This window comes from Lissotriton helveticus, chromosome 7, assembly GCF_964261635.1.
Source record: "Lissotriton helveticus chromosome 7, aLisHel1.1, whole genome shotgun sequence".
Taxonomy (NCBI): Eukaryota; Metazoa; Chordata; class Amphibia; order Caudata; family Salamandridae; genus Lissotriton; species Lissotriton helveticus.
In genome coordinates, this window is record NC_136068.1 from 331,027,320 (window position 1) to 331,039,906 (window position 12,587).

Genomic DNA, 12,587 nt, shown 5'->3' on the forward strand with positions numbered 1-12,587 from the left:
CACCAAAAAAAGCTGGCAGCACTGAAAAAATAAGCCAGTGCCACAGGGGGAGGACGGAACCGGGCACCTGCACTAACAGACCTGGAGCAGCTGGTGGAGTCCTCCCTGGAGCCAGAGAGTGTCCGTGGGATAGGGGATGCTGACAGCTCAGCCCGAGCGGCAAAAAAACGAGGTAAGCTGCATGGACATCAATCCTCACCCCTTCCCTGTCCCCCTTCCCCAATGTAGTTGTGTGTATCACACTCCAGTACAGGTTTTAGGATGTACCTGCAATGCATCATGGGAGACGTAGTCAGAGAAACATACATCAATACATTCATCACAGAAAACAGCAAGGCATGCCACACACTACATCCAGAAGCAGTTGAGGACTATGCAATTGTGTGACAGGAATGTGATTTAATAATGATACACAGGTGTACATCACCACTGAGCCAATGTTCATATCTGTTCACAGGAGAGTCATCGCGCAGGACAGTGCAGGAAAGGGAGGAGAGGGCAACGGCGAGGAGTGAGGACGCAGGCACAAGTGCAGGGCAAAGCACTGATCCGCCACCCGCACCCACAGCAACCACACCAGAGCGACCCATCACAGCAAAGCCTTTGTCACCTCTGCTGTTTGACTTACAACAGCTGGATCCACCAGCACTCTCCCCCACACCAACGTCAGTATCATCAGAACTGGTAAGGCCAAGGAGGCATGATGTGCCCCCTCTCAGGATCTTGGAGACGTCCGATGAGGATGATGGGGAGGGCGGCACACAAACAGATCCCCTGGAGGCAGACAACGCTGGGCAGCAGTCCGCATCAGAAGGTGTGCGTACTGGTGCCAGATGCCGAAGGGTACGGGAGAGAAGCGATGCTCAGGATGGAGAGGGGGTCTTCTGTGGGCTGGAGGCCACTATGGTCAAAGTGCAGCGCCTGCAAGCAAAGGGAATATTACCAGTGCAGAGACAGGTGCGCCACTTAAATACAAAGATGGGCAACATTGACTGGGGGACTGGCTCCATGGCAGGGAGCATGAAAGACATGGCAGAGGGAATGAGGGACATGTCGCAGTGCATGATGGCTCTCTGTGAGAAACTGGATTCTGATCACACAGAGAGACGCCGGGATAGGCAGCGTATACGGCAACATACCAAGGCCATGAACTGGCTTGCTACAGCCACCTCCCTGCTATGTCGGTGCTCTGTCGCCATGCAAGATGGCGTTGTGCACTGCTGCACGGATTTGTAGTGGGGGATGGGGAGAGTAACCTCTGCCATGGAACTACTACTGACAAACCAGTCAGCCAACGCTGTGGACACAGGTGTGGGGGACACAGAAGACTCCACCAACAGGAGCAGCTGTAGCACTCCCATACCTGACATTTGAAGAAGCAGCAGGCGCCAATCAGCCGACCCTGGCTCCACTGCCACTGTTGCCACCCAGCCTCAAGCATCCCGCCTTGTTGTTCGTGGGCGCAAAAAATAATGCTGCCCACAACCCACAGGACATGTCAGGGTGAAGTAACCTGTGACCACCCAGTGAGGTATTCAGACATTGAAGTAGCATGGTGTGCTATCAGTAAATTGCCGTAGTGCCCATTAAACTACGTCATTCAAAAACAAAGCCTAGCTGGGTCTCCTTACTTACTTAGAAATAGCTGCGTGTGATCTCTGCCTGTCTCATTCTCCCATCTGTGGCTGGCGCTGCTCCTGCTGCATAGGGCTCTGGCTGTTCAGTTCCATCATCAATGTCCTCATGATATGTCATTTCCACTTCTGTGCCTTTCTTGGTGGCAAGGTTGTGCAGCAAGGCACAGGTCGCAATGATCTTACAGCAGATAATAGGAGTGTACTGCCGTGCACCTCTGCTCTTGTGGAGGCAGCGGAACCTGCTTTTTAGAAGTCCGAATGTGCGTTCTACAACACTGCGTGTTGCTCTGTGTGCCACATTGTAATGCTTCTCACTCCTGGTAGATGGATTAAGGTAGGGGGTGAGCACAAAGGACCGCATAGCATAAGCGCTATCGCCTAGGTGGAGAAGAGAGTGCCATTAGTGAAATACTCATAAACATTCATCTGCAGTAACTATCAGGGTGTGACACAGTTATTTACCTAGCAGGTATCCTTCCCCAAAATCTCCAGCAGCAAGGCATGTGTAGATTCCACTGTTCTGGAAGATGTAGGAGTCGAGGGTGCTCCCAGGGAATTTGGCCACAATGTCTGTTATGATGTTGCCAGCGTTGCATATCAACGGCAAATTGATTGAGTGTGTTGATTTCCGGTTCCTGTAAATGTATTCTGTGGCTGCAGGTGGGCAGATTGGGATGTGGGTGCCATCTACACAGCCTATGACGTGAGGGAAGTGTGCCAATTGATAGAAATCTGTTTTCGTCTTCACCAGTTCCGCATGTGTGTCAGGGAAGCTAACGTAATGATGCATTCTCTGCATCATGGCCTCCAGGAACTTCCTGAAGAAACGGGACAGGTAGCTCTGGGACACACCACCTACTGCAGCAATCACACTCTGGTAACTCCCAGATGCAAGCAGGTGTAGGCTACACAGTACCTGCACATGGGCTGGGATGGCATGCGCCCTTGGTGTTGGGTGGTCCAGGAGTGAGTGCAAGTCCCTGATCAACTCCAGTATGGTTTGGGGGTGTAGCCTGTACCTTTGCAATATCTCTGGCTCTGTGAGTTGGAAGAGCATAATCCTCTGCCTGTAGACTTGTTCCTCCCTTCTCCAGACCCTCTCTCCTGCTGCCTGTAGCCGTAGCCGCCTTGCAATGACGTAGAATGCCACCATTTTAGTCAAACTGTTGCATTTTGGGGCCTTTTTTATAGCCTGCACCTGGTTACCACCTGCTTTCACTCCATGGTAAATACAGACACTTAAATACCGAATTTCATGAAATTCAATATTTTTGAGGTTTCCTACATCTCAAAAGTCATTTTTTACCATTTCTTATTTACCGATTCGGTAAATAAGAATTCGGTAAATATGAATTCGGTAAATTTCGAATTGGTAATGTACCGAGTCTTATTTACCGATTGGGTCAATTTTAACCTCCAACATCTCAAAAGCCAAATACCGGTCGGTAGCGTCCGAAATTCGGTATTTTCGGCCGTTACCGACCAGTATTTGGCTACCTACATCTGGCCCGAAGTGAATAATGAGGATACGGAGGAGAAGCTTGGTGGGCCACTGGGTGCTGAGAGGAGGGGTGCACCCTCCCCAGTGGGTAGCAGTGTTTCTGCCCGAGGTCTGTCCCCAGAAGAGTTGGCAGACAGGAAAGAAAACAGGATGCATGAAATGGATATTGCCAAGCTCAAATTGAATGGGCAACTGGAGCTAGAAAGCAAGAAGATGGCTCTAGAGAAAAGAGATTGCAATTGGAGCATGACAAACTTGTGAGGGAGTTGGATCTGAAAGCCAGGAGCCTAGAGATTTCTCCCTCTGGAAGCAGCACGCGGTCAGCACCTGGGGAAGGTAGAGTGTACATCCCCAAATATGTGGAAAGGAGTTTTTTAAGACTGATGATATTGGGCAGTGGTTCAAAGCCTATGAGGTAGCCATGTCTTCTCACCGGGTCCCTGAGAGAGATTGGGGAGCGGAGTTGTGGGGAAGGTTTCTTAGTGAAGGGCGGGACACACTGTTGGACTTGCCTTCTGAAGTCCATAATTCCTATAGCCACACGAAGGAGGCACTCATGACTAGGTAGGGTTTGACCCCTGAACTCTATAGGCAGAGGTTCAGGAAGTGCAAAAAGATAGAAAATAGTACCTGGGTAGAGTATGTCACTTTTCTGTTGCAGAGCATTGGATGGTTGGGTAAAGGGCAGCAAAGTTAATGATTTTCATGGTCTCTTGGATTTGATTGCATGGGAGCACTTGTTTGATAATTGTTTTTCAGAGCTGTGCCAGCACCTGATTGAAAGCAAGCTGACTAACCCTAGGAAGCTTGCTGAGGAGGCGGACCGCTTGGTCAGTACCAGGGTCCACAAGGGTCACGTGGAAGGCTCAGCCAAAGGTGGGCAGGGTCCCCAGCAGAAGAGTGGGGGTCAGGGGTAAACAGAGGGAGTTCCGCAGAGGGCCCCAAAGTAATTCCCAAGGGAACCAAGGGAAAGGTTCCCAGCCTCCCCCTGAGAAAAAGCCAGTGCTCCCGACAGGTAATCCTGTTCCACAGGGACCCCTGAAATGTTACAGATGTGGGGACCTGGGTCATAAGGCGAATGATACCAGGTACCACCTGTTTGTTAAACCAGCACCCACTGGTGCTCAGCCCCGGCAGACAGCTAGTGTAGCCTTTGGGGAGGAGGTGGAAGTCCAAGGTGGGTGGGGTACCGCAGAGATGTCCCTTGTCTCTTTAGAAGACTGTGAGGTAGTCCCAGAGAACCATCTGCCCAACAACACTAAGAAATATCTGCAGTGGGTGCCCATCAATGGCCAAAATGTGGAGGCTCTTAGAGACACAGGAGCCAGTGTGACAGCTGTCATGTGTCACCTGGTGTCTCAAGAGCAGGTTGTCCCACATGCATTCTGCCGAGTTGTTAACGCAGACAACACAGAGAGTCATTGTCCAATGGCTCAGGTTCCCTTTGAGTGGGGGTCTCTGGTACTCTTCAGGTAGCTGTGAGGCCCGCCATGCCGGTTGACTGTTTGTTGGGGAACGATTTGCAGAGCTCACCTTGGGAGAAGGTGGAGAAGAGTACTCACCTGAGGATGGTGGGTCTGCCTGACTGGGCGTGCATGACCACCCAGTCAATTGGAGCCAGTAGGGGTGCTCACGAGGATTTAGAGCCTGAGAGGGAGGCCCAGGAACCTGCCTTAGAAAGAAGAGGCAGGGGGTGCGGGAAACCTGCCCCTGAAGAGGAGGTAGACCCTGAGGGGGCTGCCCTGGAGCCTACCGGGTAACAGGTAGCTGAACTGGGGGGCCTGCCTGAGCTGACCCATTGGCAGCAAGAAGGAGGCCCCTTCAGGGAAGAATTCTGCAGGGAGCAAAGAGAATGCCCTTCTCTTGAGGGCTTGCGGCAGCAGGCTGCAAGCCAGGCAGCAGGTGATCAGTCTGGGTCACATGGGATCTACTGGGAGAATGGTCTCCTGTATAGCGAGCCTAAGGTTGCTGAGCCTGGGTCAGCCCGTGTGCTGGTGGTACCCCAGCGCTTTAGAGCCTTCCTACTGGGGCGGGCTTATGATGTGCCATTGGCAGGACAAGACCTTTGAGAGGCTTGTCACCCACTTTCATAGGCCCCAAATGTGCAAGAGTCCAGACACTCATTGCAGGACCTGTCAGACTTGCCAGGCAAGTGGAAAGAGTGAGAGGAAGCAGATGGCTCCTCTCCAGCCATTCCCTGTGGTTAGTACCCCCTTCGAGCGAGTGGGGATTGACATTGTGGGGCCACTGGACCCCAAGACAGCCATGGGTAACATGTTCATCCTGGTCTTGGTGGACCATGCCACCCGGTACCCGGAAGACATACCTCTGAGGACAGTGAAGGCCCCCGTGGTGGGACGAGCACTGATGGGAATTTTCTCACGAGTAGGATTCCCTGGAGAGGTTGTGTCTGACCGGGGCACCAACTTCATTTCTAAGTACATGAAGTCCCTGTGGCAGGAGCGTGGGGTAACTTACAAGTACACCACTCCTTACCACCCCCAAGGAAATGTGTTGGTTGAAAGGTTCAACCGAACCCTGAAGGGCATGATTATGGGTCTTGAGGAACCCATGAGGCGTAAGTGGGACATTCTCTTACCATGCCTGATGTTTCCATACCAGGAGGTGCCACAGACATCTCTAGGGTTCAGTCCCTTTGAGTTTCTCTATGGGCATCTGGTCAGAGGACCTCTGAGTCTGGTCAAGGAAGGATGGGAGCAATCTCCCAGGAAACTTCCCCAGGATGTATATAGCTACATGCTGGCCTTCAGGAACCAGACTAGGCATTTCAGGCAACTCGCTGAGGTGAATCTGGAAGCCAGCCAGGAGGAGATGAAGTGGTGGTATGACCAGAATGCCACACTGGTAGAGCTTCAACCTGGTCAGAAAGTGTGGGTCATGGCCCCAGTGGAGCCCTGTGTGCTCCAGGATAAGTGGACCGGACCATTTGAGGTTGTGGAGTCCAGTTACGTACTTGGTAGACTTGCGGTCTCCCCGGAACCCCTTGAGGGTCCTGCATGTCAACCGCCTTAAGCCCCACTTAGAGAGGTCTGAAGTGGGCATGCTCTTGGCGAAAGATGCTGGAATGGAAGAGGATACTGAGCCTCTTCCTGACCTCCTGGTGGCCACAGAGAAAGATGGGTCAGTGGATGGTGTTAACCTCTCTTCCACCCTGACCCCTGAGCAACAGAATGACTGCCGCCATTTGCTGGGACAGTTTTCTGATCTATTCTCCCTGGTTCCTAGTATCGCAGATTGGTGCGCCCATGATGTGGATACCGGAGACAGCTTACCGGTGAAGCACAAGTCTTAGAGGGTAACTGCCAGGGTAAGGTCTTGCATCAAAGAGGAGGTCTCAAAGAGGCTTGCACTAGGGGTGATTGAGTCCTCCAGCAGTCCTTGGGCCAGCCCAGAGGTCTTGGTCCCGAAGGCTGCGGTGCCGGGTGCTACACCCAAACTCCGGTTCTGTGTGGACTACCGAGGGCTCAATTCGGTCACGAAGACCAACGCGCACCCCATCCCCAGAGCTGATGAGCTCATTGATCGGTTAGGGGCTGCACCGTACCTCAGCACGTTTGACTTGACATCTGGGTATTGGCAGATCGCCTTGACTGAAGGGGCAAAGGAGAAGTCAGCATTCTCCACACCAAATGGGCATTTCCAGTTCCGTGTTATGCCCTTTGGGATGAAGAATGCCCCTGCCACCTTTCAGAGGTTGGTCAACCAGGTGTGGGTTGGACTGGATGAGTTCAGTGCCGCCTACCTGGATGGCATCGCAGTGTTCAGTGTCACTTGGGAGGATCAACTGTGCCACCTCTGGGAAGTGTTGTTGGCCCTGCGGAAGGGAGGCCTCACAATCAAGGCCAGTAAGTGCCAGATCAGGCAGGGTTCTGTGGTGTACTTGGGACACCAAGTTGGGAGGGAGCGGCCAGGTGGCGCCCGTACAACCCAAGATTGAAACCATCCTGGCTTGGGAACCCCCCAAAACCCAGACAGAGGTGAGGGCCTTTTTAGGACTCACAGGGTACTACAGGAGGTTTGTCAAGGGGTATGGCAACATGGTTGCACCCTTGACAGAGCTGACTTCCAAGAAGCAGCCCAAGAAAATGATTTGGACTGACACCTGCCAGAAAGCTTTTGAGGCCCTGAAAGATGCCATGTGCACGGCGCCCGTGCTCCTGGCACCCAACTTCTCCAAAGAGTTCATCGTTCAAACAGACGCTTCAGAGCATGGTGTGGGGGCTGTTTTGTCACAGATGAATGAGGAGGGCCTAGATCAAACTGTAGCCTTCATGAGTGGGAGATTACTTCCACGGGAACAGAGGTGGAGTGCTATTGAGCCCCTCAGATGGTTGATGCAGATGAGGGGTGAGAATCCAAAGCTGTTGAGGTGGTCCATTTCCCTACAGGATATGGACATTACAGTGGAACACCGCCCTGGTACAGAACACGCCAAAGCTGATGGTCTGTCCAGATTTTTCCGGCTCAGTGATGAGAACTACCAGGAGGTAGGGTAGTTCTCCCCACTTTTCAGCTGGAGGGGACACGTGTTAGACCTGGCACCATTGGCGTGGGTCTCCCTTCCATTTTTGCTGTTGCTTCATGTGTTTTTGCTGGTGTTAGATGCTTTGGGCGCTGTGCCACTGCTGTCCAGTGCCACAGTGCGAGTGCTCCCTATTGTAAATTGATGTATTAATTGGTGTGATTCCATTATTGACTATATTGCCCACCCCCCACAGTGCTGGCTCCACCCCCTGTGGTACGTCTGATGTCTGTACCCTGCACACTGAAAGAAGAGAAGGAAGACGGTCAACAAAGTGCTCCAGGACTGTACTTGTCTTCCACAATGCTGGCTCCACCTCTTGTGGGGCTTCTGATGTGCCTGCCCTGCACTGTGAAAGTAAAGGAAAAGTCTGATAAACAGAGTGCTCCAGAACTGGTTTTGACTGGGTCCAGGCCCCTCTCCCCTCAGAGAAGAAATGATTTTGGGGTATAAATATTGGGACCCTGATCCCATGAAATTAGATCACTTCTGGACTTACAAGACAAAACCTCTGCTGAGGAGAAGGAACCTGAAGAAACTGAGGAGAGACTATTCCCAAGCTGAAGCGCGGCCTGAAGTGGTTGCCTGACTGCCAAAGAGAGGAGAAAGAACTTTGGACTTTTCTTTCAACTTGTGCAAAGTTCTCCAAGAGGTTGGAAGAGAGCTTGCCCCCTGACCGAAGTCCCAGGACCAGTGGACTTCACCAGCCTTTGTGAATTGCTGCTGGAAACAGGCACCTCACCAAGCAACGTCCGCCTCGAACAACGCAAGCTTTGCGCTCACCGACTCCGTCAATGAGCCGAAGCCTGCACCGCGACTGGAAGGACACCGCGACGTGCAACGCCTCAATAGACCGCATCAATCTTGTCTGACCGACGCCATCACTGCTGCTGACTTCGAGTCCTGTGACCGCACTGGAGTTGGGCACCGCCTCACACACTTTGCGACGCACCGCCCGAATCGCACCGCTGTCTGGACTGACCGACGCCAGCTCCCGAACTCCGACTCGTTTGCCGCACCGCAAGCTGCAAGCACCCCATCGTAGCACCGTCTCTCCCTGCAACGCAAGCCTTGGATCTCTGTCAACGGGCCGCTGCCTGCACCGCATCGAGGGATAACGCGTCCTGCAACACTTCCTTTCTGCACTGCGACGATCACCGGAACCGGCTCGCACATCCGAGCCGGCATCCCAAGTAAAAGGTACTGTGATTGAGTCTGTCGACCATTGTGTGGGCCCGTACCGACGCGGTCTGCTGGATTTGCTGGACTCTGTGTTCTTTTCAGCAACGCTGTAGCCAGACAAGGCTACCGACTCGCACAGAACCTTAATAGTACTGTGGATTCTTTTTGTCATTTATTGTTCTTGTTATAACTCTAGATAAAGTATACTTATTTTTTATATAAAACCTGTGTGGTGTCCATTTGTAGTGTTGTCACTGGGATACTCTACGTGGTCACAACTGCTTAACTTACATCGCCTCTGAAATAAGCCTTGACTGCTCACGCCACGCCGCCTAGAGGGTGAGCAGGGATTATTTTGAGAGAGTTTTTCTCTCTGCCCTGACTATAGGAGAGGTTCCCTGCTTGTCACAAGTACCTACCTGTGCCAACCAGAGACCCCCAATTCTAATAAGCTCTATAAAAAGAACCAAGCTACCAACAACTAAGCCTAGGGCAATCAGTAACCCGAAGTAAGCCTTATGTATGTAAACAAACCAGTAGAACGTGCAAGGTGCTACAATGTAAAGTTAAAGTTGGAATATTTATGAACAACAAAGGAGTAAACTACTATAGCAATCTGTTTTATAAAACACCTCTATACTTACAAAGTAGCCTATAGTCTTTAAGAAAGCTTCACACAATCACAACTTAAGAATTTTAACCCCTTCCATGCTGCCGTCGGCCATTGGCCGACGGCAACACTACCTCCCCAGTGCTGCCGTCGGCCAATGGCCGAAGCGGCCCCGCCCGTTTTGCAGAAGTGCCGCATTTCCGCAAAATCGCGGGCGCAGTAAACGGGTTAAAATATATATTAATATATTTTTATACATCAGTCATACAAATAATGTAGAAAATGAAGCTGACAAAGAAAAATAATATGTTTAAAAAATAACTAAAAATCAACAATCACATAGCACAACATTAGAAAAACACTAAATAAAGCCAAGTAAATCAAACACATTGAAATGTAAAATAATACCTGAGAATTGCTGCAAATTCACATAGGCAAAAAAACATAACGTTTCCTGACACAAATAAATATATAAAATAAACTTAGAATTCTGTAGCTGTAGATCCCTGTCTATATGCATGTTCTAAAAATATGATATACCAAAAACTGAATTGATTGAAGTAATCGAAAGTCATAAGGACAATAAAATCTGAAAAATTGAAAACAGAAATGCACCAGGAAACTAGAAAATAAAAAATAAAAATATGGTTTACCAAAAACCAAATCAATTTCCTTAAAAAAAACGCAAAAACCACAGGTCCACAGTAAAAAATCTGATCCGTAAACATGTAAACAAATCACTATATTCGAATACAACATAAATATAACATTACAAATGTAATACACATAATTTAGAACATTACAATATAGAAAATAACTCTACACTACTACCAAAGTTTGTTAGACCTAACACACAACATAAAAAACAACAGATCCCAAAATACAAATAATTAATCCACAAAATTAGAAGTAACGTTACAATTAACTTTAACTAACTCTACCTACATTCCTCACCCCCAAAACCTTTCGAAAAATGTTTTAAATGTCTTACCCTATCCAACAACCAGCAGCTGGTAGATGTGATTCAATCCCTACAAATCCAGTAAAAAAATCACACAAAAAGATTACAAAAGTAGACTTTTATGTAAAAAAATCTTATCTTCCTATAGAAAACAATAGAACTTTAAATTAAAATTGTTAACAATTGCTAACAGAGGAGAGAATGTGGCCTAGCGGCTAGGGCGGTCGACCTCGGAGCTAGGAAACCCGGTTCGAGTCTCGGCAGGGACACTCAACATTCTGTAATTCTGGGCAAATCACTTAGGGGCATATTATCAAGGAACGGCGTTCCAATTATCGCCACTTTAGCGGCAGAAAACTACTGCTAAAGCAGCGATAATGGGCTTGATAATACACCCTTGAGAATTCCAGTAGAAGCCCATGTTCTACTGTGAACATGGGCTTCTATTGGAATTCTCAAGGGCGTATTATCAAGCCCATGATTGCCGCTTTAATGGCAGTTTTCTGCCGCTAAAGCGGCGATAATTTTAACTCAGTTCCGTGATAATATGCCCCTTAATCTCCCCATGCCTAACAAAAATGAATGTGTCCTTTTGTAACGTAACTGGTGCTTGTGTAAAGCGCTTGGATACCTCTGGGTGTAGTTTGCGCTATATGAAACTCTACAAAAAAAAAAAAATAACAAATATTTAACAATGTTATAAAATATGTATGAAACGTTAATAAAGGTATTGTGAAAAATAAATAAATGTGTAAAGTATAAAATATAGTAGTGTAAAAACAATAAATATTATATCTTAGTACTATTTATAATACACTTTAAAAAGTATATCAAACTTGGCATAAAATAAATATGTATGTATTCCAAATGCATGTGGTTTAAAAATAAACCATATTTGTTAAAATGTTGACAAATACAAAATAGGGAAATGCTAAAAATATGTATATATATATATATAACAAGTTTTTTTAGTTTTTGTAGTGGACTGACCCCACGTGCTCAGGTGACAAAGTAGACATAGCCGAGTTGAGTTTCTTGTAGTTTATTAAGATGATAGGTAGAAGTTATATCAAGCCCCACCAGGAATAGCCTCCTAGCTGCTCAGCCCATCTTCCAACTGCCAACTGCCAACAGTCACACCATGCACCTAAGCATTCCACACGTCACCCACACCAACATTCTACACGGAACACTGACACTGGCTTAGCAGCTATTTACAGAGAGAAAGGGAACATATATACATAACCTGAGGATACTACATATCACTGTAAAATAATAAGACCCAAACTAAAATGAAAACAACTATACACAGTAATGTACAAAAGATGAAAGCAGTCCATAGACCCAGGGGTGCATAATGGAACACATCGCAAGAGGGAAAACAGACAATCAAAAAGGAGGAAATAAGGATGAAAGGATAAAAACACACACTCACACCATCCTCTTCCTTTAATAGTAAACAAAGAACAGGAAAATAGTGTAAAAGGGGCTCACATACAACAGGTGAGCAAGACACATGTGAAAAGAGTAAAGGGGAAAACATGCCCCAAGACTCACACAGTGGGTGAACGGCACTCAAAGAAGTAACGTGGCAAAGAGAAAGACGCCACCCCTCATGTTAGGGACACTGACCTAAAACAGAAGCAGTGTAACACGTAGTGTTGCATGGGACTGACACCCTAATAAAGCAGATAACGTTGCATGGGACTGACACCCAAGAACCTGTGCAGCAAAAGCAGCACAGTGTGACAAATGCACACATTACGTTGAGGTGAAGCACAACAGGAGGACGCAAAAGCACAGGGTGAGGCGCAGGGTGACTTTCACACAACAAGGCAAGGTGAAGCGCAGGGCGGCTTACACACTGGACACAGGAAGGTGAGGCGCAGGGTGGCTTACACACTGGATACAACATGACATTAAACTAGTAAATGGGACTAACACCCAAAACACACATCCAAAAGAAAGGATGTACATCAAACCCAAGTAGTGTAAGGGATGACGTAAAAAGATATGTCCAACATGGTACAGGGACCATGACTTTGAAATGGGGCTAACACCCATACCAAACATAACAAAGGTAAACACCCTGTAAACAGTTACAAAAACGTGGAAAAGAGATGTGGGACTGAGATCCACTCCCATCCCTTAGG